Source organism: Ischnura elegans, chromosome 11 (genome assembly GCF_921293095.1).
Source record: "Ischnura elegans chromosome 11, ioIscEleg1.1, whole genome shotgun sequence".
Classification (NCBI taxonomy): Eukaryota; Metazoa; Arthropoda; class Insecta; order Odonata; family Coenagrionidae; genus Ischnura; species Ischnura elegans.
The window spans coordinates 42,382,424-42,397,230 of record NC_060256.1 but is presented as its reverse complement, the minus strand read 5'-3'; the positions used below and the strand labels follow the sequence as shown (position 1 = coordinate 42,397,230).

Here is a 14,807-nt window from a genome sequence, read left to right as displayed (position 1 = left end):
CGCCGGCATTGTAATTCATTTTCCCCCAGCACATTAAAATGATTTTGTTCATAACGTCAACATGTGCCACTGCATTGTCTCAGTCATCGAGGTGAACCCGCGTCCAGTTTTCACTGTTCACAATCCTTGCCCTCGTTTCGGAGGTGATGCAGCGCACCATCTTCCGGTATCACTTGTCGCAAATGTATAATCAGTTGATCGCTTTGTGTGCCCTTAGGGTGGAGCGCTGCACCGCCTCCGAAACGTCGGCCAGGTATGGCAGTTGTGACATCTCGACGTAGCTTCACTCTGAAGCCGAGATAGTGCAGTGATTAGTTTTTACCGCGGCAGCCTAACTTTTAAAGTGAACATGTGTATTTTATTCTTACCGTCTGACAGTTATACTGACCGCAGTGAGTTTATTCATCCGACAAACCTCTTTAATTAACTGTAAATTCTGGGTATATCATATCAGCGTTTGCCACGGTCGTTGCAGATTGCACCACCACAGAAAACTAGGAGCGGGGAAAGTCGAAATCACTACGAGGATTATTCTCACTTCTAGTCAAGGCGGGCCTGCCGAAAACGCTTCCTTCGGCCAGAATGGATATCAATTGACTCAAATTAACCATAATTAACGAAGAGAAGCTTCTAGGAGAAATTAAATTTCAATTCTTCTCATTTAAAAATGTAGAAATTTTCTACGATTCATAATTAAGGTAGCAGCTAATATTTCGCCACTAAACTTTACAGCACAAAAAATGACTCGTAGTTTAATCTCTCCTGATAAATAGAGTTGGAAATAAACATTTTTTTATTTTTCTTAGAAACAACATTGGGTTATAATGGGTTTAAATGACTTGCTGCCTTCTAATTCAATGAAGCCTTAGAATCTAAAATTCTGAGGATACATATTACAACGCCACCGTATTTACACTACACCAATATTTGACTCAGTAAATAACCACTGTTTTGAAATAAAGATACCTGGTAAATAAAAAAATGTAGCATCTATGGCAAATATGTCGATCTGAATAATTACAAAAATTTGTTCCAAGAAATGAGAGATACGAGTTTTAGGTTACCCAAGTTGGCACTTCGCTCGAAAATACAGCCCCATAAACACTAGTACTGTGTTTGAGAATATCATTAATTTTATACGAGAGACCTTTATAGAAAGGCTGAATATTAAGGGCCAACATATTATTCTAATGAACTAAAGTTGCAGAAATCTAGGCAACGTCACATCCTGTTTTCTCTAATGACACTTACAGAAAAGTATGCGTCGAGGTTGATTTATCGTTTCTATTACCGTGAGTGAGTTTAATTCTACCGCATACAAATATAAACTATTTGCTTAATTTATGTTTCTGCATGCTTCAAAAAGGTATTTTTGACAATCGGTAGCAACATGAAGTGCGGGTTTACTTCAAGAGCCGCTTATTATTAGAATTGCAGGATGTTACCTTACAGCTACGGTGGGCGAAAATGGGTGGAATGCGTTTCTAAATCAATCATATCATCAAAAATAATACTTAATTAAACAAGGACAATTATTCGGTGATTAGTTTCCTAAGTCACTTTGCGATATTATGATAATCTAGTCCAAACTCGTGGGTATATCATTTCAGCACTGATTTTAGATATTCATTTGCGCGGCTCGCTCAGACTCATTGTTGTCGTTGTCATGGGTGCACTTACATCGAAAGAGTTAGCTCTTGATCTAGAGAATTGACGCGTTGCGAATTACTGCGAGGATTTTTTAGTGAAATCTTGTGATTTTGAGGTGCAATCAGATATACTGCTAAGTCTACTTGACGACTAACCCCTGCTTCACTGAATTCTCAAGAAAGAAACAAGGATACACCGCTGAAAACGCTGCGAACTGAGACTTGGATGTCTTCCTGAGTTTTAACGGGATATCTTCCCGGGTAGGATTTGGATAGCCTCCAAATAAAGGCTGGAATATCTTCCTGGCTGTGATAGGGATATCTTCCTGAGTACGTCTACCATATCATCACCAGTGTGACAGATTGTGTGACAGCAGATATCTGCTTGAGTGTGGCCTAAAAATTTTCCAGGAAACTACCGTGATATATTCATCCGAGGACGATGGGGAAGATTTTATGTAAGTAGAATATACTTTCAAGCGAAGTAAATAAGTTTAACATAAACGAGACTAGCGGACATCATATTGATGCTTTAAGAGTGAAAAATAAAATAAATGCCTGTGATTTAAACTCAAAACGTGGGTCCAGCGAATGTATTAAGTAAGTCGAAATAAAATAAAGGCACTACAAATTGAGCATAAAACTTGCTTCGACATCCTTAATAGAAATTATCAGAGACAAATCATTAGAGATTTCATTAGATTATTAGTTTTTGGTAACGTCAAAGTGAAAAGAAATGGATTTAATATTCGCGCATTCTAATCATGAACTTCCTTTTCTGTTTTCAGTTTCCATAGACGACTTGGAGGAAGTGGGTCCTTACCGGTACCACGTAAACATTTGGCGTAAGTAAAGCTTCTTGATAAAATTCATTAACAAAAGCCTCTTTAGAAAATCACCCACAACACCAAATCCTAAAATAGCTAATGAGCGAAACTATCTTTTTCACAGGCGAACGAAAGGAACAACCCATAGCAGTGCCTAGAAATGTTGATAAAAAGTAAGTGCATCGTTTACTTTACATCGTCGAGCAATTACCTATGTAATATTTTTTAAATAAACCCTCTTCGATGAAAGCTTCCGCGAAGTGGTGTAGAAGGCGTAGAAATGTTTCCGGGTTTTCCTCCGCATCGATTCATATTCATGACGGCTTTTAGGCCGGTGTTGCTTTTGGCAACCACAGGTTGGAAGTGAATTAAACTTCAAACCTGAAGCGGCACGTGGATGAATCGAAGCTTAGGGCGACCTTGAAACCTTGCTTAGTGTACTGAATAAAGGCTTATAGCAAGAGTTCGTAAAAATAGAACTGAATAATTCGACAAAAAACAATATTACCAAAAGAATATCTTCTTTACCTCAGTAGTAATATTAAAGCATTAAATCAATACGGAAGTTCTATGCTTGAGCATGAAATGCCAAAGTATATTATGTAATTCTTTTTGACGATTCCTAATTCCCGTCTTTTACTATTTTTCACCTGAATAGGGCACATCAAAGTTCAAGTTGGAGACTGATGGCCTGGATGCGATCGGCATTCTGTTTTCTCCACAGAAGAGAGCCTGAAGTGATAGAAGTGAAGCCAGCAGGTAAAGCCTTATTCAACGTTCAAAACTTTGAAAATACGTCCTGTAGGATACCCCTTTCATAATGTTTCTTTTAAATATAACGTTTATTCTTTCTTGGTTCTGAGATTTTCCATTTAGTTGTCAAACGTATTTGATATTTTCAATTTTCTCTACGCAACGCATTATGGTCCGCTCACTTGATTATACCTGTTCTCGTATATTAGATGTTTTTGCATTATTATTAGTGACTCTTCTTACAGAAATATGTTTTGCTATTTAGACGTAATACGTGCATTAAAAAAATATGATTATGATGAAAATTCGTATTTCAAAAATTAATTGGTTATCGAGTAGTGTGAGTTTTATTGTACACTTGTACCATCTGATTCATCAGAGAGATAACATTGAAGCTTATCCACGATATCTTTCTTTATTCACAGTGCCTCTCCGCTCCATTCTGAAGCACAGTGCAAGTAGTTTTGGGACATGGCCGGAAATTTCACGTAATTATTCTTTCTCATTATACGTAAGATAATTACTGATTTTATTCATGCTAATCAATAATTGTTAAGTTTAAATATTAGAAATTTTTTTCATAAATCCGTCCGTCATCACTACTCATCCATTGAATGAATCTAGAATTCCAATTCCCAACTTGCTGACAGTTACAGTTAGAAGTTTTATGCAATTTATCAGAGAATTATCTCCCTCTCATACCTAAAAAAATGTATTCTTGCAATTTCAGGAGATTTTCTCATACATATTTTCACGTTCATGCAACATAAATCTAAAATTCAAATATTTCCAACTTATTTTCATTAACATTGTGAAGTTGAATGCAAATTATTCCAGAGATATCTCCCACTCAATACTTAAAATTTATATTTTTGCATTTTCAGGGGACGTCATACCGATTGGCAAGGAAACATCTGTATAGAGTTCAGCCGAGCCCTTCGTGTGACGAAGCTGAATGACAACTATATTACAGAGCAGACGTCTTGGGATCGTCTACAGAGCTGAATGACAACTGTACCTCTGATATGACACCATCGGAATTCATCTATGAAGGAGATACCTCAACATGTTAAATTGAATCTTTGCAGAGGATCGTGATACGAATTTAACATTTGCATACGTTTGAATGAGTGGAGATGTGTAATTTTGTAAATTATATGTTCACATTTTAAATTTTTCATAGCTTGACAGCGAAGAGACTGCTGTGCTTAAATTGATAGTTGGAGATGTATATAATGGTCTTAAACATTAGTTCAAGCTCTTTAGAGAGTTCAAATTCATTGTGATTCATTTAATTTTTTTGTCAAAAATGTTACTGTTGTCTAACATCAGAACACGCATTTAAAATGCGGAGATACGTGTATGAGTGGACATGTGCAAATTTGTAACTTTTATGTACATGTTTTAATTCTTCGTAACTTGACAGCGGAGAGACAGCTGTGCTCAAATTCATTAAATACTGAACATTTAGTCTCTTTGGAGAGTTAAAATTCAATTCATTGTGTTTTATTTAATTTCTTTTTGTAATAGAAGTTACGGTTTTCGAGGGCATTTTAAACACACAGGTATTTTAAAAGTCAAGAAAAATATTTAAGAGCCCTAAATTTGTTCTAAAACTATTCGCGTTAGAATGGCGTATTCATTCCGATTAATACAGCTGTACCAGTGAGAAAATATTATTTTTTCCATATCGCCTATCACGCTTGGGATACGCGATATGCTGAAATAGACACATTTTAACATTATGGCGGGAAAAAACCTGGAAAAATTGCGATGAGGGACTGAATTGTGGGCGAGGGTAAGGTTAAAGATGGCTGTTAAGTGGGTACAGATATTACTGCAAAACCAAAAAAGAAAAGAGTTAGTAAATACGAAAGACCTTTCAACTCGCACTTCTCCCGTAAATACTGTACTTACTAAACCATATATGGATAATGCATGGATGGCTGTGTGACGATTCAATTTGGCGCTAACATTCCCATGCGAGCTAAACAAAAGTGAGAGGTCACATCCATGATTTTTTCGCCGGCATTGTAATTCATTTTCCCCCAGCACATTAAAATGATTTTGTTCATAACGTCAACATGTGCCACTGCATTGTCTCAGTCATCGAGGTGAACCCGCGTCCAGTTTTCACTGTTCACAATCCTTGCCCTCGTTTCGGAGGTGATGCAGCGCACCATCTTCCGGTATCACTTGTCGCAAATGTATAATCAGTTGATCGCTTTGTGTGCCCTTAGGGTGGAGCGCTGCACCGCCTCCGAAACGTCGGCCAGGTATGGCAGTTGTGACATCTCGACGTAGCTTCACTCTGAAGCCGAGATAGAGCAGTGATTAGTTTTTACCGCGGCAGCTTACTTTTAAAGTGAACATGTGTATTTTATTCTTACCGTCTGACAGTTATACTGACCGCAGTGAGTTTTTTCATCCGACAAACCTCTTTAATTAACTGTAAATTCTGGGTATATCATATCAGCGTTTGCCACGGTCGTTGCAGACTGCACCACCACAGAAAACTAGGAGCGGGGAAAGTCGAAATCACTACTAGGATTATTCTTACTTCTAGCCAAGACGGGCCTGCCGAAAACGCTTTCTTCGGCCAGAATGGATATCAATTGACTCAAAGTATCCCTAATTAACGAAGAGAAGCTTCTAGGAGAAATTAAACTTCAATTCTTCTCATTTAAATATGTAGAAATTTTCTACGAATCGTAATAGAGTTGGAAATAAACATTTTTTTTTTTTCTTAGAAACAACATTGGGTTGTAATGGGTTTAAATGGCTTGCTGCCTTTTAATACAATGAAGCCTTAGAATCTAAAATTCTGAGGATACATATTACAACGCCACCGTATTTACACTACACCAATATTTGACTCAGTAAATAACCACTGTTTTGAAATAAAGATACCTGGTAAATAAAAAAATGTAGCATCTATAGCAAATATGTCGATCTGAATAATTACAAAAATTTGTTCCAAGAAATGAGAGATCCGAGTTTTAGGTTACCCAAGTTGGCACTTCGCTCGAAAATACAGCCCCATAAACACTAGTACTGTGTTTGAGAATATCATTAATTTTATACGAGAGACCTTTATAGAAAGGCTGAATATTAAGGGCCAACATATTATTCTAATGAACTAAAGTTGCAGAAATCTAGGCAACGTCACATCCTGTTTTCTCTAATGACACTTACAGAAAAGTATGCGTCGAGGTTGATTTATCGTTTCTATTACCGTGAGTGAGTTTAATTCTACCGCATACAAATATAAACTATTTGCTTAATTTATGTTTCTGCATGCTTCAAAAAGGTATTTTTGACAATCGGTAGCAACATGAAGTGCGGGTTTACTTCAAGAGCCTCTTATTATTAGAATTGCAGGATGTTACCTTACAGCTACGGTGGGCGAAAATGGGTGGAATGCGTTTCTAAATCAATCATATCATCAAAAATAATACTTAATTAAACAAGGACAATTATTCGGTGATTAGTTTCCTAAGTCACTTTGCGATATTATGATAATCTAGTCCAAACTCGTGGGTATATCATTTCAGCACTGATTTTAGATATTCATTTGCGCGGCTCGCTCAGACTCATTGTTGTCGTTGTCATGGGTGCACTTACATCGAAAGAGTTAGCTCTTGATCGAGAGAATTGACGCGTTTGAGAATTACTGCGAGGATTTTTTAGTGAAATCTTGTGATTTTGAGGTGCAATCAGATATACTGCTTAGTCTGCTTGAAGACTAACCCCTGTTTCACTGAATTCTCAAGAAAGAAACAAGGATACGCCGCTGAAAACGCTGCGAACTGAGACTTGGATGTCTTCCTGAGTTTTAACGGGATATCTTCCCGGGAAGCACTGGGACTTCTTACATCTGAGGCAGGGATATCTTCCTATCTGAGAACGCCGAGAATATTATCCTCTTTGGTGTAACTGATTGTGAGACAGCAGATATCTGCTTGCGTTTTCCCATCAACATTCTCCAGGAAACTACTGGGATATCTTCATTTGGAGACGATTTGCGAATATCCCAGGGTATATTTGAGTGAAATTAAGCGATTTTAAGGTGCAATCAGATATAATTCCAAGTCTACTTGAAGACTCACGCCTTCTTCACTGAAGTTTCAAGGCCGAGACCGGGATTTGCCGCTGAAAACGCTGTGACTTGAGACTTGGCTGCATTCCTGAGTTTTACAGGGATATCTCCCCGGGTAGGATTTGAATAGCCTCCAAATAAAGGCTGGAATATCTTCCTGGCTGTGATAGGGATATCTTCCTGAGTACGTCTACCATATCATCACCAGTGTGACAGATTGTGTGACAGCAGATATCTGCTTGAGTGTGGCCTAAAAATTCTCCAGGAAACTACCGTGATATATTCATCCGAGGACGATGGGAAAGATTTTATGTAAGTAGAATAAATTTTCATACGAAGAAAATACTTTGAACATAAACGATACTAGCGGACATCATATTGATGCGTTAAGAGTGAAAAATAAAATAAATGCTTGTGATTTAAACTCAAAACGTGGGTCAAGCGAATGTATTAAGTAAGTCGAAATAAAATAAAGGCACTACAAATTGAGCATAAAACTTGCTTCCACATCCTTAATAGAAATTATCAGAGACAAATCATTAGAGAGTTCATTAGATTTTTAGTTTTTGGTAACGTCAAAGTGAAAAGAAATGGATTTAATATTCGCGCATTCTAATCATAAACTTCTTTTTCTGTTTTCAGTTTCCATAGACGACTTGGAGGAAGTGGGTCCTTACCGGTACCACGTAAACATTTGGCGTAAGTTAAGCTTCTTGATACCATTCAATAACAAAAGCCTCTTTAGAAACTCACCCACAACACCAACTCCTAAACTAGCTAATGAGCGAAACTCTCTTTTTCACAGGCGAACGAAAGGAACAACCCGAAGCGGTGCCTAGAAATCTTGATAAAAAGTAAGTGCATCATTTACTTCACATCGTCGAAGCAATTATCCATGTAATATTTTTTAAATAAACCCTTGTCGATGAAAGCTTACGCGAAGTGGTGTTCTAGTCGGAGAAAGGTTTCCGGGTTTTCCTCCGCATCGATTCATCTTCATGACGACTGCTAGGCCGGTGTTGCTTTTTGCGACCACAGGTTGGAAGTGAATTAAACTTCAAACCTGAAGCGGCACGTGGATGAATCGAAACTTAGGGCTACCTTGAAACCTTGCTGAGTGTACTGAATAAAGGCTTATAGTAAGACTTCGTAAAAATCGAACTAAATATTTCGACAAAAACAATATTACCAAAAGAATGTCTTCTTTACCTTTGTAGTAATATTAAAGCATTAAATCAATACGGAAGGCCTACACTTGAGCATGAAATGCCTAAGTATATAATGTAATTCTTTTCGACGATTCCTAATTCCCGTCTTTTACTATTTTTCGCCTGAATAGGGCACATCTAAGTGAGAGTTGGAGACTGATGGCCTGGATGCGATCGGCATTCTGTTTTCTCCACAGAAGAGAACCTGAAGTGATAGAAGTGAAGCCAGCAGGTAAAGCCTTATTCAATGTTCAAAACTTTGAAAATACGTCCTGTAGGATACCCCTTTCATAATGTTTCTTTTAAATATGACGTTTATTCTTTCTTGGTTCTGAGATTTTCCATTTAGTTGCCAAACGTATTTGATCATTTTCAATTTTCTCTACGCAATGCATTTTGGTCCGCTCACTTGATTATACCTGTTCTCGTATATTAGATGTTTTTCCATTATTATTAGTGACTCTCCTTACAGAAATATGCTTTGCTATTTAGTCGTAATACGTGCATTAAAAAAATATGTTTATGATGAAAATTCGCATTTCAAATTTTAATTGGTTATCGAGTAGTGTGAGTTTTATTGTATACTTGTACCTTCTGATTCATCAGAGAGATAACATTGAAGCTTATCCACGATACCTTTCTTTATTCACAGTGCCTCTCCGCTCCATTCTGAAGCACAGTGCAAGTAGTTTTGCGACATGGCCGAAAATTTCACGTAATTATTCTTTCTCATTATACGTAAGATAAATACTGATATTATTCATGCATATCTATAATTACTAAGTATAAATATTAGAAAATTTTCTCATAAATACCTACATATCATCCATTGAATGAATCTAGCATTCGAATTCCCAAATTACTGCCAGTTATAGTCAGAATTTTTATGCAATTTAACGGAGAATCACCTCCCTCTCATCACTAAAAAATATATTTTTGCAACTTCAGGGGATTTTCTCGTACATAGTTTCACGTTCTTACAACATAAGTCTAGAATTTAAATTCCCAACTTATTGTCATTAACATTGTAAAGTTTTATGCAAGTTATCCCATAGATATCTCTCAGTCAATACTTAAAATTTATATTTTTGCAATTTCAGGGGACGTCATAGCGATTGGCAAGGAAACACCTATATAGAGTTCAGCTGAGGCCTTCGTGTAACGCAGCTGAATGACAACTATACTACGGATGAGACGCCCTGGGAATCGTCTACAATGCTGAATGGCAACTGTACCTATGATATGACACCCTCGGAATTCATCTATGAAGGAGATACCTCAACATGTTAAATTGAATCCTTGCAGAGGATCGTGATACGAATTTAACATTTGCATACGTTTGAATGAGTGGAGATGTGTAATTTTGTAAATTATATGTTACATTTTAAATGTTTCATAGCTTGACAGCGAAGAGACTGCTGTGCTTAAATTGATAGCTGGAGATTTATATCTCAAACATTAGTTCTAACTCTTAAAAGAGTTCAAATTCATTGTGATTCATTTAATTTTTTGTAAAAAATATTATTGTTGTGTGACATTAGAACACGCATTTAAAATGCGGAGACGCGTTTATGAGTGTACATGTATAAATTTGTAACTTTTATGTACAATTTTTAATTCTTGGTAACTTGATAGCGGAGAGATATCTGTGTTGAAATTGATTAAATAGTGAACATTTAGTCTCTTTGGAGAGTTAAAATTCAATTCATTCTGTTTTATTTAATTTCTTTTTGTTAAAGAAGTTACGGTTTTCGAGGGTATTTTAAACACACAGGTATTTTAAAAGTCGAGAAAAATATTTAAGAGCCCTAAATTTATTCTAAAACTATTCTCGTTAGAATGCCGTATTCATTCCGATTAATACAACTGTACCAGTGAGAAAATATTATTTTTTCCATATCGCCTATCACGTTTCGGATACGCCATAAGCTGATATAGAAACATTTTAACATTATGGCGGGGAAAACCTGGAAAAATTGCGATGAGGGACTGAACAGTGGGCGAGGGTAAGGTTAAAGATGGCTGTTACGTGGGTACAGATATTACTGCAAAACCAAAAAAGAAAAGAGTCAGTAAATACGAAAGACCTTTCAACTCGCACTTCTCCCGTAAATACTGTACTTACTAAACCATATATGGATAATGCATGGATGGCTGTGTGACGATTCAATTTGGCGCTAACATGCCCATGCGAGCTAAACAAAAGTGAGAAGTCACACCCATGATTTTTTCGCCGGCATTGTAATTCATTTTCCCCCAGCAATACTGAAATGATTTTGTTCATAACGTCAACATGTGCCGCTGCATTATCTCAGTCATCGAGGTGAACCCGCGTCCAGTTTTCACTGTTCACAATCCTTGCCCTCGTTTCGGAGGCGATGCAGCGCACCATCTTCCGGTATCACTTGTCGCAAATGTATAATCAGTTGATCGCTATGTGTGCCCTTAGGGTGGAGCGCTGCACCGCCTCCGAAACGTCGGCCAGGTATGGCAGTCGTGACATCTCGACGCAGCTTCACTCTGACGCCGAGATAGTGCAGTGATTAGCTTTTACCGCAGCAGCCTAACTTTTAAAGTGAACATGTGTATTTTATTCTTACCGTTTGACAGTTATACTGACCGTAGTGAGTTTTTTCATTCGACAAATCTCTTTAATTAACTGTAAATTCTTGGTATATCATATCAGCGTTTGCCACGGTCGTTGCAGACTGCACCACCACAGAAAACTAGGAGCGGGGAAAGTCGAAATCACTACTAGGATTATTCTTACTTCTAGCCAAGACGGGCCTGCCGAAAACGCTTTCTTCGGCCAGAATGGATATCAATTGACTCAAAGTATCCCTTATTAACGAAGAGAAGCTTCTAGGAGAAATTAAACTTCAATTCTTCTCATTTAAATATGTAGAAATTTTCTACGAATCATAATAGAGTTGGAAATAAACATTTTTTTTTTCTTAGAAACAACATTGGGTTGTAATGGGTTTAAATGGCTTGCTACCTTCTAATACAATGAAGCCTTAGAATCTAAAATTCTGAGGATACATATTACAACGCCACCGTATTTACACTACACCAATATTTGACTCAGTAAATAACCACTGTTTTGAAATAAAGATACCTGGTAAATAAAAAAATGTAGCATCTATAGCAAATATGTCGATCTGAATAATTACAAAAATTTGTTCCAAGAAATGAGAGATCCGAGTTTTAGGTTACCCAAGTTGGCACTTCGCTCGAAAATACACCCCCATAAACACTAGTACTGTGTTTGAGAATATCATTAATTTTATACGACAGACTTTTACAGAAAGGCTGAATGTTAAAGGCCAACATATTATTCTAATGAACTAAAGTTGCAGAAATCTAGGCAACGTCACATCCTGATTTCTCTAATGACACTTACACAAAAGTATGCGTCCAGGTTGATTTATCGTTTCTATTTCCGTGAGTGCGTTTAATTCTACCGCATACAAATATAAACTTTTTCCAAAATTTAAGTTTCTGCATGCTTCAAAACGTATTTTTGACTATCGACAGCAACATGAAGTGCGGGTTTACTTCAAGAACCTCTTATTCTCAGGATTGCAGGACGTAACCTTAGAGCTACGGTGGGCGAAAATGGGTGGAATGCGTTTCTAAATCAATCATATCATTAAAAATAATACTTAATTAAACAAGGACAATTATTCGGTGATTATTTTCCTAAGTCACTTTACGATAATATGATAATCTAGTCCAAACTCGTGGGTATATCATTTCAGCACTGATTTTAGATATTCATTTGCGCGGCTCGCTCAGACTCATTGTTGTCGTTGTCATGGGTGCACTTACATCGAAAGAGTTAGCTCTTGATCGAGAGAATTGACGCGTTTGAGAATTACTGCGAGGATTTTTTAGTGAAATCTTGTGATATTGAGGTGCAATCAGATATACTGCTAAGTCTGTTTGAAGACTTACCCCTGTTTCACTGAATTCTCAAGAAAGAAACAAGGATACGCCGTTGAAAACGCTGCGAACTGAGACTTGGATGTCTTCCTGAGTTTTAACGGGATATCTTCCCGGGAAGCACTGGGACTTCTTACATCTGAGGCAGGGATATCTTCCTATCTGAGAACGCCGAGAATATTATCCTCTTTGGTGTAACTGATTGTGAGACAGCAGATATCTGCTTGCGTTTACCCATCAACATTCTCCAGGAAACTACTGGGATATCTTCATTTGGAGACGACTTGCGAATATCCCAGGGTATATTTGAGTGAAATTAAGCGATTTTAAGGTGCAATCAGATATAATTCCAAGTCTACTTGAAGACTCACGCCTTCTTCCTTGAAGTTTCAAGGCCGAGACCGGGATTTGCCGCTGAAAACACTGTGACTTGAGACTTGGCTGCATTCCTGAGTTTTACAGGGATATCTCCCCGGGTAGGATTTGAATAGCCTCCAAATAAAGGCTTTAATATCTTCCTGGCTGTGATAGGGATATCTTCCTGAGTACGTCTACCATATCATCACCAGTGTGACAGATTGTGTGACAGCAGATATCTGCTTGAGTGTGGCCTAAAAATTCTCCAGGAAACTACAGTGATATATTCATCCGAGGACGATGGGAAAGATTTTATGTAAGTAGAATATACTTTCATACGAAGAAAATACTTTGAACATAAACGAGACTAGTGGACATCATATTGATGCGTTAAGAGTGAAAAATAAAATAAATGCTTGTGATTTAAACTCAAAACGTGGGTCAAGCGAATGTATTAAGTAAGTCGAAATAAAATAAAGGCACTACAAATTAAGCATAAAACTTGCTTCCACATCCTTAATAGAAATTATCAGAGACAAATCATTAGAGAGTTCATTAGATTATTAGTTTTTGGTAACGTCAAAGTGAAAAGAAATGGATTTAATATTCGCGCATTCTAATCATAAACTTCTTTTTCTGTTTTCAGTTTCCATAGACGACTTGGAGGAAGTGGGTCCTTACCGGTACCACGTAAACATTTGGCGTAAGTAAAGCCATTTGAAATAATTCTAAAATTAAAGCCCCTTCAGAAAATCACCCACAACACCAAATCCTAAACTAGCTAATGAGAAAAACTCTCTTTTTCACAGGCGAACGAAAGGAACAACCCGAAGCACTGCCTAGAAATCTGGATAAAAAGTAAGTGCATCATTTACTTCACATCGCCGTGCAACAACCTACGTAATAATATTAAATAAACCCTTGTCGATGAAAGCTTCCGCGAAGTGGTGTAGTAGGCGTAGAAAGGTTTCCGGGTTTTCCTCCGCATCGATTCATATTCATGACGACTGTTAGGCCGGAGTTGCTTTTGGCGACCACAGGTTGGAAGTGAATTAAACTTCAAACCTGAAGCGGCACGTGGATGAATCGAAACTTAGGGCTACCTTGAAACCTTGCTGAGTGTACTGAATAAAGGCTTATATTAAGACTTCGTAAAAATCGAACTAAATATTTCGACAAAAAACAATATTACCAAAAGAATGTCTTCTTTACCTTTGTAGTAATATTAAAGCATTAAATCAATACGGAAGTTCTATACTTGAGCATGAAATGCCAAAGTATATTATGTAATTCTTTTTGACGATTCCTAATTCCCGTCTTTTACTATTTTTCACCTGCATAGGGCACATCAAAGTTCAAATTGGAGACTGATGGCCTGGATGCGATCGGCATTCTGTTTTCTCCACAGAAGAGAATCTGAAGTGATAGAAGTGAAGCCAGCAGGTAAAGCCTTATTCAATGTTCAAAACTTTGAAAATACGTCCTGTAGGATACCCCTTTCTAAATGTTTCTTTTAAATATGACGTTTATTCTTTCTTGGTCCTGAGATTTTCCATTTAGTTGCCGAACGTATTTGATCATTTTCAATTTTCTCTACGCAATGCATTATGGTCCGTTCACGTGATTGTACCTGTTCTCGTATATTACATGTTTTTGCATTATTATTATTAGTGACCCTCCTTACAGAAATATGCTTTGCTATTTAGACGTAATACGTGCATTAATAAGTATGTTTATGATGTAAATTCGCATTTCAAATTTTAATTGGTTATCGAGTAGAGTGAGTTTTATTGTATACTTGTACCATCTCATTCATCAGAGAGATAACATTGAAGCTTATTCACGATATCTTTCTTTATTCACAGTTCCTCTCCGCTCCATTCTGAAGCACAGTGCAGTGGTTTTGGAACATGGGCGGAAATTTCACGTATTTATTCTTTCTCATTATACGTAAGATAAATGCTGACAA

The 14,807-nt window shown here is 37.1% G+C and overlaps 1 long non-coding RNA gene across 1 annotated transcript; it reads left to right on the top strand.

The window, feature by feature from the left end:
- The first annotated feature begins 3,178 nt into the window (after positions 1 to 3,178).
- LOC124167785 lies at positions 3,179 to 4,208 on the top strand. Its single transcript, XR_006866762.1, has 3 exons — positions 3,179 to 3,235; positions 3,655 to 3,717; positions 4,114 to 4,208. It is a non-coding gene; the product is annotated as an uncharacterized LOC124167785 (long non-coding RNA).
- The last annotated feature ends 10,599 nt before the right edge of the window (positions 4,209 to 14,807 follow it).